General features: G+C 37.7%; 1 pseudogene; it reads left to right on the forward strand.

Moving 5' to 3' along the window:
- Window positions 1-4,839: 4,839 nt before the first annotated feature.
- Window positions 4,840-18,778, forward strand: part of LOC102864743 — a 23,370-nt pseudogene continuing 9,431 nt past the window's right edge.

Here is an 18,778-nt window from a genome sequence, read left to right on the forward strand (position 1 = left end):
TATATTTTAATCATATTTATTTTAAAACCACACTGGTGTTTAATCAAAACAGAAGCACAGCTATACTCCAATGAATTTTCAAGTCCTTACATTGCAAGGGAGAAGATTTCCCACCTTTCTCCCAGTGAACAGCTGGTAGACTCAAACTACCTACCTGTCTTTGATTTGGCAGTGCAACTCTTCACCAACTAAGCCAACTAGAGCTCCTTAATTATATTTTTATCCTTATAAAAACAGTTATCATTTTCAGAGAACTTATTTGCCAAGTACTGTTTTAGATACTTTACACTCATCTAATTTAGGTCATTTGCTTTTTGCTTGGTTGTTTAGCTTGATTTTCACATAAAGGGGAAAAAGAGACCAATCCACTTAATATTGCTTTCCACCAAGAAATTTGTAAGAAAGAGAGAAATACTTGGCTATATATATATATATCCAAACAACCTTGCCAGCAACTATTGCTGGCTGTAAGTCATTGATGCTTACTTAGCATGTTAGAGTAAGTATTCAAGGAGAGCAACTATCAAGAAGAAGGGGTCTCTATGCATTGCCCTGTGGGCAATTGAAACCACAGAAAACAGTACTGTGGACAAACAGGAACTATAAATACATAATTTTGTATATTAATTTTCCTGTCAATATTATTACATTATTTGAAATTTACCTTTTTGCTATATATTACGTTGATTTTTTTAAGGAAAAAAATGAAAAAAAAAATTAGTGCTGTTTTATTGGAAACTAAGGTGCTAAAAACTCCTATCTCACCCTAACAGTACCTTTTTAATTGTCTGTGTAATAAAATAATTGCTCAATTCAGTTAATTTATTGGACAAAACAGCGAAATGGCTAGAAGCGGCAGATAAAAAAGCTGCAATAGGCCTCGCCATTTCATATTCAGAGCAAATCTGAGCCCTTTGTGCCTCCTGTCATTTCTCAGGATTGTGGTTTCCCTTTGTCTTTTTAACTATCATTTTAGCTTCATAATTCAACACCTGTAATCATCTAGTCTGTTCCATTCCTTCAATGGATTGGCTATTTTAGATTTACTTTAATTAATCACCACCTCCATGACTTGATTTTCATCTCACTACTCTCCCATGTGGAGTGCCTCATTTTCTGCCCTCTTCTGTGCCTTCATTTGGGAATCAGGGCCATGCATAGAGACCCCTGGGGCCATGTGCGGTGGTAGGGGGATTAATCATGGGGTTGTACGATTTGATGGGTGGGAGTGAGGAAAATTGAGAGAATCTGGTCTGAAAAGCAATGTATTCCAATTTTGTAAATAAACAAGTATAATAAGAAAGACAGAAATTTTAAAAAAAAAGGGAGCTCTAGTTGTTTTAGTGGTAAAAAGCTGCACTGACAACCTGAAGGTTGCTGTATTTCTGAACCCAAGAAACTGTGCTGCAATCCCAAAAGTTTGGGGCTCAAATCCACCAGCTGCTCCGCAGAAGAAAGATGGGCAATCTCCTCCCATGCAATTAAACTGCTTCTGAAAATTTGCTGGAGGGTCAGCTATGGCTCTATTCCAACTCGATGGCACTCAACAACAACATCTTTTAAAGTGGAATCTTTCTTTTAGTACATTGAGATGGACTGAATTGCCGGTTTCACTAGACAAGTTAATCATATCATGTAGATTGTTAAATTACCAAGCCATGAAGTCCTAAACCTTCTCAGAGAACCTCTCAGTATCATTATGTTTCATAAAAAAAATTAAAAAAAAAACATGCTCCACTCAATTAAACTCATTTCCTGTCGAACAGGAACCAACTCAGGGCTGACCTCCCATGGGTTTCTGAGGCTATAAATCACAAGAGAGGTGATTACTCATTTTTCTTCGTTGGGAGTCGCTGGTGGATTTGAACAACCAGAAAGGCTCAATCTGAGCTAGCAGCACAGTTCCCTACGTACTGTGCCAATAGAGCTCCCCAAACTGCAGGCCTTTGGGGTTGCAGTACAGCTTCTTACCACTAGAACAGCAGAGCTCCCTGCATATATAAGGGGAATTATTAAGATGTCTGTGGCAATGAGGCCAAGTGTGCCAGAGACAGTGAGGTTGGCTTAGGAGAAGGCAAAGTTCAGAGCCATTGTTGCTATGTATCTTAGTCAACTTGATGGTAATGCCTTCAGGAAAGTGCCATTTTCAGTGCACATAGCATTACACTACTTTTCCACTTAATCACACCGTGAAGATGGATATTCATTGGTCAGATGAACAGTTTATGAAGTTTTGTTCCATATAAATAGACATCTTCGGGGCCTTGTGGATGTTGTAAAACTTTGAAATATTTTATGTTACAACATACATATTTAATGTGATAATTAAAGAACTTATTTCTTTCAATGTCTCTTTTTACCCTTGCTTATATAACCAAACAGCTTGATGCTATTGTTAAATTTTCCAACCTTTCATTTCTCAGGGCTGCAATAGGCACATGCCCAGCTTCCACAGACATATAAATCAGATCCAAGCAACAAATGATATATTCAGGGTGAGTAATATGGCATCCATATGGAAGCATGTGGTGTTGGAGCCTGACAAAGCTATGTTTTTAAGGGCTAACAGATTTATTTAGTCTCAACTTGTTTCTGAAGCCACATAGTCTTATTTTTTTAATTCCACCAAAATGGTTCAGAAATTCTTTTTTAAGCTGAACTTCATAATATATAAAAGAAAGGGACTTTTCAATAAAAGGTAGAAATAGCCATAACTGGTAAGAAGTAGGAATAAAATATTTTAAGACTAATTACACATCCAAATCATGTAAATGACACCAAATGACATTTTACCACACAAGAAATATTGTTAGGTACCATGGTGCACTCAAGCTTATAGTGACTCAATGTACTACAGATTAAACTTTAATCAATCTTGTGCTTTATCACAATCACATGGTGCTTAAGCTTATTGTTGCTACTTAAATATTTATCATTTGCTTGATATTTCTGACTGACTACAAGTGACTCATAATTAGAAACTACGATGGTACATAGTGTTCTAGGACTCGTGTGGGTTGTTGTTGCTGGTTTGCTATTATGGGCTGTTGCGTCAGAACAGACTCATAGCTAACACTCCAGTGGGGTTTTCAGAGGTGGTTAATCACACATGAGGAGGCTGACCATCTTTCTCACAGGGAGAAGCTGGTGGATTCAAGCTACCTGCCTTTGAGCCGGCAGTGCAACTCCTTACCACTAGGCCACAAGGGAATGCCACTGTTGAAACTTACTGGATCTTGAAGTGTAAATAGTGGATTGGTTCTCAAACAGCACATTATTTCACAGCCAAAATATCATTTGCATGACAACAGTCCAAAAAAAAAAGGCATATAGCAAGGAGACTGGGGGTGGGGGAGGGAAGATATTGTGCAACAATGAGAAAAGTGAACTGGGAGTGAGCAGGGAGGAAAATGTGCAATAATGAATGAATGGAAATCCAAGTTTTCTGTAAACTGTTATTGAAATCACAATAAAAAAATTAAAAGATAAATTTAAAAAAGAAGAGAATTTGCATTAGTCTTAGTCAGGTTTATACCAAAAATAAGCCAAAGTGTTGAGTTATATATAGATCACATAAGACACATTACACTATCAGAAAACAGGAAGAGTCTCAAGTGTTGCCTTTGTTGTTGTTATTGAGTACCATTGAGTCAGAACTGATCCATTTGCTGACCCTCCAGCTGTTTCCAAAGGCAGGAAATCTTGTGAGATTAACTGCCTCTAAAAACCTGCTGAAGAGTCACCTATGGGTAAGTTCTAAATCAATGTAACTGAATAATGACAAATCACACAGGAGGAGATTGCCCACACTTTCACCTAGAGCAGCTGACAGATTCAAACTGTGTGCCTTTTGGATTGCAGTGCAATTTCTTACCACTAAGCCACCAGTTCTCCCTAGCTCTGGTTATATGTTATAGGAAAACCATTGTTCTATACATTATATTAACTATTTTATTAAAGATATTTTTTGCATCTAATAAAGATGCATTTGTTATGCAACTGAGAGCTGGAGAATGAATAAGGATGACAGAAAAAGAATTGATGTTATTGAGCCTGTGGTGTTGGAGGGGAGCACTGAGCATCCATGGACGGCCAAAAGAACAAACAGATGTCTTAAAGAGTGTAGCTACAGTGCTCTTTGGAGGCAAGAATGAAGAGGCTTTGCTATATATATTTTGGGAATTTTGCTAGGAGGGCCTATTTCTTGGAAAGGGACATGATGTTTAGAAGCATGGAGAGTTGGCAAAGGAAAGGAAGACCATCGACCAGGTGGATTGACATGGTGACTGCCACAACAGGTACTACTGTGTCAGAAAGGGTTAAGACTGCACAGGATAGGACAGGGTTCAGATCTATTGTTCATAGGGTTGCTTTAAGTCATACTCGACTCAACGGCACCTAACAACAACAACATCTTCATAAAAATATTGTTTCGTTTAGGCTTTATTCTCATAAATCAAAAGTTATGATGATTTTATTAAAGTCTATAATTACTCATATACTCTACACAATAATAAAAATTTATAACTTATGGCCTAGGCTTCTTACTAAATAAATCATATTTGTAATGAAGCGAGTCCTCAGAAAAGACCACCGAGCCAATTAGCCTAATTAATAAAGTTTATTTCGAGTTCGAACCCGGGTTCCCGCGTGCTGACATAACAGCATCCACCCGAGAGCCCCAAGACAAAGCGAGCCCTCCGTTTTATACTTTCTTGCTTCTTTGTCTAGCTACACAGTTTATGATTGGTTACTTATAGCAGTTCTAGTACTAGTTTGCTCTTTATTGGCTAGCCATAGCTCAGGGAGGCAGTCTGGAGACTTGTTTGAGCCTAATTGATGGGGAAGCAGCTTGTAGACCTATTTGAGTCTAACTGGTTACTTCAGACACAGGGCTGCAGAAAAAATCCCTTATGTCCTTACAGAAGAGTTCCACTTTATGGAAGTCGGCCAACAGAGTGTGATTTATCACAGGTAGGAGAGGTTGCTCGCTGGAAACTACACAAGCGAGTGGAATGGAGGTAGCTGCACTTTGTCAGAAACTGAGTTTTTGATATTTGATTCTTACAATATTGTTGTTGTTATTAGGTGCCATCAAATTAATTAAGACTGATAGTGGCTGAACCCTGTGCCATCCTGTGTCACCCACAACATCTCTAACATCATCAAGCTCATTGCTGCAGTCACTGTGTCAATCCACCTGGGTGGATTCCTCTATTTCTCCATCTCTTACCTTTTCCAAGCAGATGTCCCTCTCCAGGGGATTACTTCTCATAGCAACATGCCCAAAATATGAGACAAAACTTTATTGTCTTTGCCTCCAAGCAGCACTTTGGCTGCACCTTCTCCAAGACATAGCTGTTTCTTCTTTTGGAATATTCAATACTCTTCTCCAACACCCCAACTCAAAGGCATCAATCATTCTCTGTCTTCCTTTTTCATTGTCCAGCTCTCATCAGACTAACAAGTGATTGAACAGAACATGGGCTGAATCAGGTATACCTTGGTCCTCAAACTAACATCATTGTTACTCAATAATTGGAAGAGGTCCCTGACTGCAGAGTTTTCCAGTGCAGTACATCTCATGATCACCTGACTGCTGGTACCAAGTGTATTGATTGTGGATCCATCTAAAATGAAGTCATTGATAGTTTCAATCTATCATATTATTCAAAGACTCATACAGAATTATAATAATTTTTATATTGGAAGGCACAATTTAATTCTACTTCTCATTATAGTTACATTTTAGATGTATTCTTAGTCCCCTTGTGTAAAAAAATAATAGATCACTTTTTTACTGATAATCTATTATAACTTTTAGGGGAATATTTGTTTATATACAACTGTTGATAATGTTGTTGTTCTGACATTGAGTTGGAATTAACCCATAACTGACCCTCCAGCAGGTTTCCAGAGGCAGTAAACCAAATAGGAGAAGGTTGCCCATCCTTTTCCCAGAGAACAACTGGTGGATTTGAGACATGTACTCTAGTTGTAGAATTTGTTACTTTTAGAGAAGTGTAATCTATCATATTTAAGGTACATAACAAACATGTATTCAATGTAGTTATGAACTAAAAACCGTATTAAGGAATCATGTCCAGTAAATTAAGATACTTTACTATATTAGTTGATTTTCTAAAATTGATATTTCAATACTTGAGACTTCAGTACATTTTTCTAGATTACCAAATTTATTTATATAATCCACAAGCTATTATTAAATATAGTTTTAGTAAAGAGAAGACTATAGGTTAGTAGATAAACTAATATGTTGTTTTTGTTGTTGATTGCCTTTGAGTTGAGCACAACTCGTAGCGACCTATGAATGAAAGGCCTGAAGCCCCTCTACAACTATCGACATTTATCAAAGTTCATAGAGTTCCTGGAGGCAAGCTGTTTAGGATGTGGATGCCACTACTGCTTCCAAAGCTGTCATAGAATGTTATGTGTTGAGTAGCATAACGAACTTTTGAACAGCAGCTCTCGACCTGTCTCTGTCCTGAGCCCGTTTCAATAATTTTGACACACCAGACCCTATTACCCTAGTTACTGTATCAATCCATCTCCTGCGCTGTCCATCCACAACTTCCAAGCATGATGTCCTTTTCCAAGGACCAATCTCTCCTGATCATGTACCCAAAGTAAGTGAGGTGGATCTTAAAATTCCTAGCCTCCAAGGAGAGAGTTGGTTTCCCCCTCTCCAAGACAGACTTATTTGTTTTCTTTACAGTCCCTGGTTATGTTCAAGACTCTTTTACAGCAACACAACTTGAAGGCATCTATTCTTCTGTCATTCTTAGTCCTTGTCCAACTTTATGAAGCATAACAAGTAATTGAGAAAACTGTGGCCTGGATTAGGTGCACCTTTGTCTCTAAACTGACATTGTTACTCTTCAGCACTCTGGAGATGTCCATGACAGCAGATTTTCCCAAAGCAATTCATCTTTTGAGTCCCTGACTGCTGGTATTAAGAGTGTTGATTTTGGTTTCAAGCAAGCTGAAATTGCTAATAACCTCAATCTCCATCTATTATGGTGCTGTCAATTAGCCCAGTGGTGACAATCTTTGTTTTCTTGATGTTGAGCTTCAATCAATATTGAAGACTACAGTCTTTGACCTTTTGCAGAAAGTGCTTCAGGTCTTCTTCAGTGTCAGCAAGCAAGGTTGTGTCATCCACATACCTAGGTTATTAATGAGCCTCCCTCCAACCTTGATGTTACACTCCTCCTCAAAAATTCCTGTTTCCTGAATTATCTACATACAGATTGAAAAGGTACGGGGACAGAATGCATCCCTGACACACTGCCTTCTTTATTTTGAACCATGCAGTGTTTCCTTGCTGTGTTCTGATGACTGTTTCTTGGTCCAAGTATAGGTTTTGTATAAGCATGATCAAGTATTCTGAGATTCCCATTTTCCTCAAGGTTAGCCACAATTTGTTGTGATCTGCACAAATGCCTTTGTGTAGTCAATAAAATATAGATAGATATTGTCTGCTTTCTACCAAGATCCATCTGACATTGGCAATAATGTCCCTTGTGACAAGAACTCTTATAAACCCTGCCTGTATTTCTGGTAGTTCTCTGTCAATGTATTGTTCAGGTCTTTTCCGGATAATCTTCAACATGATTTTGCTATTGTGTGATATTAGTGATATTGTTTGAAAATTTTCACACTCTGTTGGATAATTTTTTTAAAGAAATGGAATAAATATAGATCTCTTCCAATCATTTGGTCAAGTAGTTGTCCTCCAGATTTCTTGACACAACTTGGTGAGCACATGCAGGGCAGCATCTTTTGGCTGAAACATGTCAATTGGTATTTCATCAATTCCTGCAGCTTTATTTTTTTCCAACTCCTTCAGAACAGCCTGAACTTCCTCCTTCATCACCATTGCTTCTTGATCATGTTGCTTCTTGAAATTGTTCTGTGTCAGCCAATTCTTTTTCGTACAATGACTCTGTATACTTCTTCCATCTGCTTTTAATGTTTCTTGAATCATTCAATATCTGCCCATAGCATCCTTAAGCATTGCAACTCATGGCTTGAATTTATTCTTCTTTCAGCTTAAGAAATGCTGAGCATATTCAGCCCTTTTGATTTTCTGACTCTAGTTCCTTGCGTATTTCATTATAATATTTGCCTTGTCTTCCTAAGAAACCCTTTCAAATCTTCTATTCAGTTCCTTAACTTCTTGATTTCTTCCCTTTGCTTTGGCTTCTCAGTGCTCTACTGCAATATTCAGAGTCTCTTCTGGCATCCATTTTGATTTTTTTCTTCTTCCTTCTTAATTCTAGCAATGTGACAAAACCCATATGTGTAACTCTATGGGTATCTAAACATAGACCAAGAAGCAGTTATTTGAACAGAACAAAAGAATACTGCATGATTTAAATTGTAGAAAGGTATTTATTAAAGTTTTATCTTTTCACCATACCTATTCAATCTGTATGTTTAGCACATAAGCCAAAAAGCTGGAAAATATGAAGAGACATGTGACATCAAAAGAGGATGAAGACTCGTGGCAGGAAACTGCACTGCAATCCCAGAGGTGCACGGTTCAAGTCCACCAGATGCTCTGCTGAAGAAGGAGGAACAATCGCCTCCTGTACCAGTCAGATCCAATTTGACGGTACACACATGAGAAAAAAAAAAAGGGAGGAAGAGAGAGAGAGAGAGAGAATGAAGACTCATTAACAGCCTGTGTTATACAGAAGATATAACTTTGCTTGCTGAAAGTTAAGAGGATCAAAGAAGATAGCCTTCAATATGGATAACAACTCACCATAAAGAAGGTACGAATCCTCTTAACTGGAAAAATAAGCAACGTCATGATAAATGGAGAACAGATGAGAGTTGAAATTCAATCCTAGGATTTCATTATATGCGCATGCACAAGCAACACCCGTGACTATAACAGTCAAGAATCAAATATTAGAACAAATCTTCTGCTAAAGACCTATTTATTTATTGTGTTGATCTTCTGGTTTTTACCATGGAGATGTTTTGCAATGCATAAATACTGACAGTGTCTTCTCTAACTTCAATATTTTCACTTGTCTTTTTTGTAATATTGTAATTGTAATGTTATTTGATCATTCATATATATTATTAAAACATTAATTATAATGAATGGAATTGATTAAACTGGCTGACTAATATATTATGTGCATTTCCTTTTCTTTATTCAGCTTATTTATTCATTTTTATTTCTCTCTCCCTCCCTTCTAACCCCTACTAATCATTCAAGATTAATTCTGTGTGTAAACTTTTCCTCAGTTTTTTATAAAAGCGGTCTTATACCATAATAGTACTTTTGTGAATGGCATAATGACACAATATCATAATGCAATTTTATGCACTGTTTTGTGGTACACTCTTTTTGTACTGATTTCTTTGTTCCATCTAGTTTTTAGTGCAGCATTCATTTTGTTTAGGTTTTTCTTTATTCCTTCACTGTTGTTTTAGTGTTTTCTAAATCTTTGTCATTTTCTTCTTTTTAATTTTTATTAGAGGGTTTGTTCATTTTCATAGAGGTTACTAGATAATTTACTATTTTACCCCAAAGTCTGAAACAATTCACTTTGTCTTGGAATCTTAAGGACATATTTAAAGTGCTAAAGAGCAAGGATGTCATGTGAAGACTAAGGTGTACCATACACAGGGCATGGTATTTTCATTTTCTTCATGTGCATGCTATGTTCATTTTGTCTATGTTTTTTCTTATTATTTCCTTCAGTGCTGTTAATTTAGTGTTTTCTAATTCTTTCTGGTTTTCTACTTTTTCATTTTGATTTGGAGGAGTTAATGTGTTTGGATTGTAGCTTTGGCAAACAATACTGAATATACCATGGACTGACGAAACAACAAACATGTCTTGAACAAAGTACAACCAGGATGTTCCTAAGGTTTGAGATGCTTCTTGGAGGAGAGGATAGTGAGGGTCCATATCACATACTCTGGGCACAAGGGACTGAAAAGGAAGAACTAGTTAAATTTCAAGGCATCAGTTGTATTTGAGCTATATTTTAAAGATATATAAAAATTTATATACAGGAAAAAGAAATGGTATTAAAAAGGACAGGAAAAGAGAAAAGAACATTTCAGACAGAGGGAAAATCACTTGTGAAGGAATGTTGTTGCTGCTTGGTGCCATCGAGTCAACAAAAACTCATAAAACCCTATGAAGAGTAGATGGTGGTGTGCCATCCTTAACGTCTCTAATACATTTGAACCCATTGTCACTGTTACAGTCACTGGGTCTCGATCCATTTGTTGAGGATCTTCCTCTCTTTCTTCAACCTTCCACCTTTAGAGGCAAATTACAGCATGAAGTTTGGTGTTTAGATTAGCACAGCAAAAGGAACATTTAAAAGAGTGACATGTCTTTGCTGTACCATAAATTTGCAGAGATAAGAGCAGAAAGTATATTCACTCAGCGCAGTTAAAGAGCCTCAGCTGCTAACTGAAAAGTTGCTAGTTCAAGTCAACTCACCAAGCCCTCAAAAGAAAAATGTGATGGTCTACTTTCAAAAAACCGGCCCTTGATAATCATACTAAGCACAGACAGTTCTGTTCTGACACACACGCACATCTATAGTGTGGCCATGAGTTGGAAGTGACTCATCAGCAACTGTTCTATCTGGTTTGTTTATTCTACTGAGATATAATGGAAATAGTTACTGAGAAGACTGACACTTTTTCAGAAATGAAGGCTCATTATATGAAGTTATACTATATGAAATCCACTCATTATATTAAATTCCTTTTCATTGTCACTGAGTCAGAATCAACTCATAATTGCCTTTCTAGAAGATTTTCAGAGGCTGTGAATCACACGAGAGAAGAGTACACATTTTTCTCCCTCAGAACAGCTGGTGGAATAGAACTGTCTTTTGGCTGGCAGGGTTCTAGGCCACCAGAATTCCCTGATTTTATATGAAAAGGCTGTAGTTTTGAGCAGTCATTACCAGGTAAGGGGAAACTAGGATAACATAAGGATAGTAAGAAACCATCAAATGAAGTTGAAAATACATCCAAAGAGATAGTGCAAGAAAATTTTCCAGAAAGGAAGAAAAAATTGCGTGTGGTGGTGTTGATTGCCGTCGAGTTGAGCACAATTCATAGTGATTCTATGAACAAAGGGCTGAAGCCTTTCTATAACTATTGTCATTTATCAAAGTTTCTAGTGTTTCCAGAGGCATGTCAAGGAAATTTTGGCAGAATACACTCATCTCTGAGACAACCTAAAGTTTTTGTTTGTTTATTCAACTTCAGAAGAAAATATTCTTTATGTAGCAAGCAAATAAAAAGAGTGAGGTCGTGAAAAATCTTAGTCTGCCACTCGAACGTTAAATGCAAAAAGTCAAGGAAACACAATGTGAAAGTGTTAGTAAGAAGTATTGTTATCCAAAGATACAACTCAAATAATAGCGTAGCTATGAACTCTTTTTAAAAAGTTAACTTGGCAGTGAAATATAGCCAATAGGAGATTGCCTAAAGCAACAAAAACCTTTTAGAATAAATATAAGCCCAATCTAAACAACTGTGAGAATGTCGAAACAACAATATAAGAGGCAAAAAATTCAGGAATGAGAAAGTAGAGTAGTAGAAATAAGGGAGTGCTCTGGATATTAGGACTTTCAATTAAAGTTCGCTCTAGAAGGAGATAATCAGGCACTAAACATGGGAGGCTGATCATGCTAATGCTAAACCTATACTTGAACGACAAGGCAGCCATCAGAACAGAGCAAGGAAACTGCATGGTTCAAAATTGGGAAGGGTGTACACCAGGGATGTGTCCTATCTCAATACCTTTTCAACCTATATGCAGAACAGATTATCTGGGAGTCTGGGCTCTCTAAGGAGAAGTGTGGTGTCAGGATTGGTGAAAAATCTATCAACAATCTGCGTTATGCAGATGACACAACCCTGCTTGCTGAAACTGAGGAGGACCTGAAGCCCTTGCTGCTGAGGGTCAAGTACTACAGCCTCCAATATGGATTGAGGCTCAATATCAAGAAGACATAGATTCTCACCACTGGACCAATTGGCAGCATCAGGATGGATGGTGAAGAGATTGAGATTGTTCACAGCTTTAGTCTGCTTGGCTCCAGAGTCAACACTCTTGGCACCAGCAGCCAGGAAATTAGAAGGCATATTACCATGAAAAAGTCTGCTATTAGGGACCTCTCCAAAGTAGTGAATAGCAATGGTTTCACTCTGGAGACTAAAGTGCGTCTGATACAGGCCATAGTCTTTGCAATCACTTGTTATGCATCAGAAAGTTGGACAATGACTAGGGAGGATAGGAGAATTGATGTCTTTGAGCTGTGGTGCTGAAGAAGAGTATTGAGTGTACCATAGACTGCTAGGAAAACAAACAGATTCATCCTGGAAAGCGTTAAACCGGGCTGCTCCTTGGAGACAAGGATTCTAACTTCCTCTGACATACTTTGGACATGTTGAAAGGAGGGCCTTGTCCTTAGAGAGGGACGTCATGTTTGGGAGGGTGGAGGGACAGCGCAGGAGGGGAAGACCCTCTATGAGGTGGATTGATTCAGTGACTGGAGCAATCAGGGTGGATGTGTCAAAGACAGTGAGATTGGCACAGGAAAGAACAGGGTTTAGGGCTGTTGTACAGAGGGTCGCTATGAGTCACAAGAGACTTGAATGCACATAACAACAACAACAAAGATAGGAGCCCTAGTGGCAAAAAGTTGCACTGCAATCCCAAAGTCACACTGAGGCCACAACTGCTCTGCAGGAAAAAGATGGGCAATCTCCCAAGCAATAAACTATGGGCCGGTTCTGACTCGAGGATAAACAACAACAACAAGAAACATGAGCTTGGGAAGAGTACAGGTCTGGAATATAGAATTAAGAAATCATTAGCACAAAAGTAACTAAAGCTATACGGAAACATCCAAATGAGAGTGTGGATTCGGAGAAGGAAGAAAAATGTTAAAGAAGAAGAGGATGCTGCATATTGGACAAGAACAATAGGATGTGGGAGAAGGTGCAGGGAAGAATTATATCTGCAAGAGTCCAAGAATAGCGATCTAACTGATTATGCCAATCTCTCTGGAAGCTATCACTGACCATGTCTCTACCTCTGTATAAGGATCCATCCCACACTGAGGGAGAGTGAGTTTTAAGTCCCTGCTTCAAAATAGAATTTTGCTGTAGTAAGCTTTCTTTTACTTTAAATTTGATAGAGAGATAAAATCCAAAGGGGCCTATGATACCATTTTAGTATTTGTTACATAATTTGTATCTTATCTTATTTTAAGTGCATCCTAAAAAGACTTTTTAACATTATAGGCTACACAATATACATTATTACAATGCATGCTATATAACGCAATAAGACCATCATTTCTATCCCGTTAAACAATCTCCTGTCTTCCTTAATTATATTCTTGCCTTATACAGCAGCATCTTGGATTACCCATAACCCAGGTCCAGAAGGACTGTGCATGTCCAATTCTCAGCGGGGAGACAAAAGTCCATAAAAGCTACCTTAGGTTTTACCAATTCCACTGCAATACCGAGGTAAACTCATATACAGCTGCTTTTATTTTTATCTTTATTTTTACCTCAATTTATCAGATGTAAATTCTTTTCTACAGGAACCCTCTCTTCCCAGTCAACCTGTGATTGGGCAGACCACAACAAAGAAAAGGAATGCCCCTGCAAAGAGCCTTCTGCGTCTCAGTCATAAAATGTATTTATGAAACAAAAAAAGAAGTGATAAAATAGAAGCATTTGAGTCCTGCCTAGTCGCTGGCATTATTCTGTCTGCAAATCTGCAAAGCCTCAACTCTTCATCCTTAAGAACAAATTGATGAGGCAAATTTCTCGTTTTCCTAATTTCAAGGTGACTAAAACCCTAGAGTCTACTACACCTGCTGTTCATGGACACTCGGGATTTACACTTTCAGGAAATAGACAATTCATGTTTTAACATTCAAATCGACCTTCTATGCCCTTCCATACCTCTTCAAGTAATAAAGACATGACAATCAATTTTGCACATTTTCTCACTGGCATCTTACATGGGCTGTGAAAGTTTAATAGGGTTCTATTTCTGAAAATTATGCTATGTTGCTTTAGCTATTCTGATACTCAAGGATTTGGAAAGGTGAATCATTCATTCTGTTGCCTAGGGAGATATTTCCAGAGAAAAGACTTCTGAGCTCCTATCCAAGATGAAAACTTTCTTTCAAAATTGGCTTGGTTGAGTATGTCACTGCTTTCCAGGTGTTCCCTCAATAATACTTTCTCCGTTGAAATAGCTCTTCAGATATTTCAAACTAACATATTTGCAGATGAATGTCCTTTGTATGAACACATTTTTTTGTCAGAAGTGTTTTCCTTTGATCAAATAACTGTATGTTCATTTGGTCCAATTGTGTTAATTTTAGAACTGCAAAACAATTCCTATTATTTAACTAATATCGCTGGACCTATTTAACTAATATCACTAGGGCTATAGGCAACATCATGATAGATGAAGACAAGACTGAAACTTTCAATTAATTCATCTTACTTAGATTCACAGTCAACACTCTTTGTACATGTAGCCAAAATATCAGGAGACATATTTCATTGGGGAAATCTCTAATCAGGAACTTCTCGAAATTACTGAGAAGCAATGATGTTAATTTGAGGACTAAGGTGTTCCTGGTTCAAGTCATGATCTCTTCAATAACTTGCTATGTATCTGAGAGCTAGACTATGAATAAGGATGACAGAAAAAGAATTGATCCCTTTAATCTGTGGTATTGGAGAAGAGTACTGAATATTCTATTGATTCCCAAAAGAACAAATAGATGTGTTTTGGTGAAAGTGCAGCTAGAGTACTCCTTTAAGAAAAGGATGTCAAAGCTTCTTCTCACACACTTTGGGCATGTTGTTAGGAGAAGTTATTCCTTAGAAAGAGAAATCATGCTTCAAAAGGTAGAGAGTAGGCAAAAGATTAAGGCCCTCCACCAGAGAAATGGACACAGTCACTGCTACAAAAGATGATGATGAGATGATGAGGATGGCACAGGATAGGACAGGGTGCAGCTCTGCTGATCAGAGTGTCGTTATAGTTGTATTTGACTCCACACTCCACAGCCCCTGACAACACAACGGTTGACTAAAGAATGGACTTTTGTGTTCATCTGCTTTCTTCAGCATAGAAAAAAAATGTAAACTGTAGTCACAGCAACAATAAAACACATGTGCTTCCTCCAAAGTATGATTTGCAGATCAGTGTCACTTAAAAAAAGTGATGTGTACATTATTAGGATCTGCCTTAGCTAGAAGGAACCTGATGTTGTCATGCAATACATGCTGTAATAATTAAAAGGTCAGTGGTTCAAATCCACCAGCTTCTCCAAGGGAAAAATTTATGCAGCCTCCTCTCATAAAGATTTATAGCTTCAAAAACCTGACAAAAGTCACTATATGGCAAACTCAACAGCAGTGGATTTTGGTATGCTAACGAATGAATCAAAGTATCTGGGAATAGAGGCAAACAATCTGAGATTTAATAAGACTTTCAGATGATTCTTATGAAGTCATTGCTTGAGGGACACTTCATGTTAAAATCACCAGGAGTACTTTTTCAAAAATATGAATGTGTAGTCTTCCACAGCAGACCTATAAAGTAAAATCTCCAGGATTGGCGCCTGGAAATTAATTTGTTTTATAAGCTGCCAAGAGTTCCTGATGAGCATGGCTGCTAACCAAAACTTACAAGTTTGAGTCCACGCTCAGGAACCTTAAAATAAAGGCCAGCACAACAACAATTTATCCCTGAAAGATCACAGCCATAGAAAACTTTATGGCGCCTAGGTTCATTCTACTCCAACACACTTAAGCTTAACATGAGTCAGAATCTACTTTTCAGCAGCTCCCTGGTAGTTTTAACTAAAAGGTTAGCTACTTATACCCAGAAGCACAGCAGGAGAAAGACAAGCTCCCACAAGTATTATAGTCCCACAAGTATTGATCAGCTCCCACAAGTATTATAATCTGGAAAACCCAATGGAACAATTCTCTTCTGTTACATGAAATCTCTATGAGTAAAAGCTGACTCAGTCACAGCCACATCTGTAAGTTAGTGGTCCCATGATGCTATGTCTTAAATGGTGAAAAAAAAATGCTTTTTATCCAAAACATACTGGTCTTGTGATTAACTAACAGCAATATTTATTTAGTTTCTTGTTTTAGTCAGTTGATTAGCTTGAGGTGAAAGTACATTATTCATATTTCAAAATGCTTAGCACAATCCTCTCTATGTGTGCTTTCTTTACTAAGAATATATTCCCTTCACAAAGTACCATACATATCAACAAACCTCAGAAATAGGCAGGTCATTACATTTTTTTTTAAACAGGGCTCAGAGAGCCTTGTTATATGACCCTCTCAGTTACAAAAAAAAAACCCTGAATCGCCAACCTTTCCACCACTGTTTCTATTTTTCTTTTTCAACTTCCATCTGGAAGACTATTTGCCTTCAGTCTTCCTATTTTTGCTTAAATAGCTCTCCTCCACCCCATGACCCCGCTGCCACTTCTGGGTCAGAATTGATGCCTTTCAAAAGGTATCCCTTGTTTCTGTGTGTTCACCAATTTCAGAGCATTACAACTCTGTTCCTCCTGCAAAACTATGAGGCATAATTGATCTCAAGCTGCTGAAATGCTGAGGATACAGAAAACAATCTTCACTAAAAAAGTTCTGAAGAAGGAGAGGACATATATAATAAAACGAGCATGTCTCTTAGCTCATTGATCTTTGCCATTGATAATTCTCAAAATAAAAGAAATCACCAAATGGATGTGACAGTATCTTTTTTCTCCCTCTACATGGATGGTGATTGTTTTAATGAGAGTCTCAGATGGCTTAGCATCTATTGTCATGAAAACGTGGCTCCAATGAAGTTGCAAATAGCATGCAAATACATCCTCGTGCCATCCATGCACCATCTGCAAAAAAGGCCTGCAAATAATCCTTCCTTTCCTTCCAAATCCAAAACGATTATACTGTACACAAGCCATATTTACAGATGGATCATAGCACACACGCTCATTAGAGAGCCCCGAGTGTTATCTCTTCTTCCTAACACAAAAATGTTAACTAGTTGGTCTGCATGCCTCACGGTGTGGATAGACTATGAGAATCTTGGTAGGTTTTTATTTGATCACTGCTATATTTGGGGGGTTAGACTCTGCCTTGGGAAAGAATCCACATCTGTCTCATCAGTTGTTCTGAGGAAGTTACTCTTAAGGCATATTTCACTTTTACTCCCCAAAGCCATATAATCCCAAAGACTTTGCAAGTTTTATTTACCAAACTCCCATAATAAAATTTAAACCTTGATAATCCAAACAGGGAATAAAGGTAAAGAAATAGGATTATCAGGGATCATACATGCCTCCTTGATTCAGATGAGAAGGTCACATTGATACTCTTGTGGCGAGATGGCACAGGAGATTTCTGGTGAAGATGCTATTATTCTGAACTATGACTTCTTTTTTTTTAAAGTACGTAGATTGCAGTGAGAGCATTAATATCTCACTCTCGCTCAGGGTCACCCAAGCCCTTTCTCGCTCCTTCCCTCATTATTATGGAGTCCAATTCAACTCATAGCTGACCCTCCAGCAGATTTCAGAGGCTATAAATTATGAAAGAGGAGATAACCCATTTTTTTTTTCAGATTGCTCCTGTGGAGACAGTGGTGGATGGGACTGGCCAGAGCAGTGTGGTGTTTGAGTTAGTAATATAACTCTCTGAGCGCTATGACACCAGAGCTCCTTACGGCATTAGTTTGCTTTTATCATTGATTCTGATGTGACATGGTGCAGGGTGAGTTGCCTTGCTAACTCAAAGGCCAGCCTTTTTTGCATTTTCTAATCCATCAGTGGTTCCAATGTAGAAAGATGAGGAATCTCCACTGGTGTAGTTTATAGCTTGGTAACACAATGGAAGATTCAGTTATGAGTCAGTTCCAACTTGACAACAATGAATGATGATAAATCTTAAACAACAGAAAGTTTCAATGCAAGACATACATGGTAGAGATTTTCTGTACAAGGAATCATAGCCTGTATTCCTGGCATGATAATGACATTTTTTTTCTTTTCTTAAAAAAAATTTTATATTGGTTTGCTTATAAAGTTCATATACATTGTTTTTCACAATATTCTTCATTCACATTGTTTCATACAACCATTCTCATTCTTTATGTTTTATACAATTAATCACCATTGGACTATACCCACCATTACCCAGTCTTTTCATATCCCTGATAGACCTTTCCCATTTCCTTTACCCTCTCCCTCCACCCACCAAATTGTGCAACCCTGTTATTCACCCATACCTGCTCCCATGCCTCCCTTCCTAAGATCCCCATACATGCATTCCTAGTTATCCTTCTATTTTCACAATAATAGTCTTATGCATTATTTGTCTTATTGGACTTACTTAGTTACCTCAGCATAATGATCTCCAATCTCTCCCAAGTTATGTAGTATTTTTTGAAGTCATTGCTCCTAAGGGCTTCATAGTATTCCACTACGTGAATGTACCACAATTTCTCAATCCATTCAGTTATGATTGGACATTTGGACTGTTCCCTTGTTCTTGTGATGGGGAATAATGTTTCTATGAATATTGGTGCACAGATCTAGGTTTGTGTCTCAATTCTAATTTCCTTCAGGTATATTCCTAGTTCTGGAATAGCTAGATCATACAAAGTTTCTGTGTTCAGCTTTTTGAG

Source organism: Elephantulus edwardii, unplaced genomic scaffold (genome assembly GCF_000299155.1).
Source record: "Elephantulus edwardii isolate Elephantulus edwardi_28Jun2011 unplaced genomic scaffold, EleEdw1.0 scaffold00100, whole genome shotgun sequence".
Taxonomy (NCBI): Eukaryota; Metazoa; Chordata; class Mammalia; order Macroscelidea; family Macroscelididae; genus Elephantulus; species Elephantulus edwardii.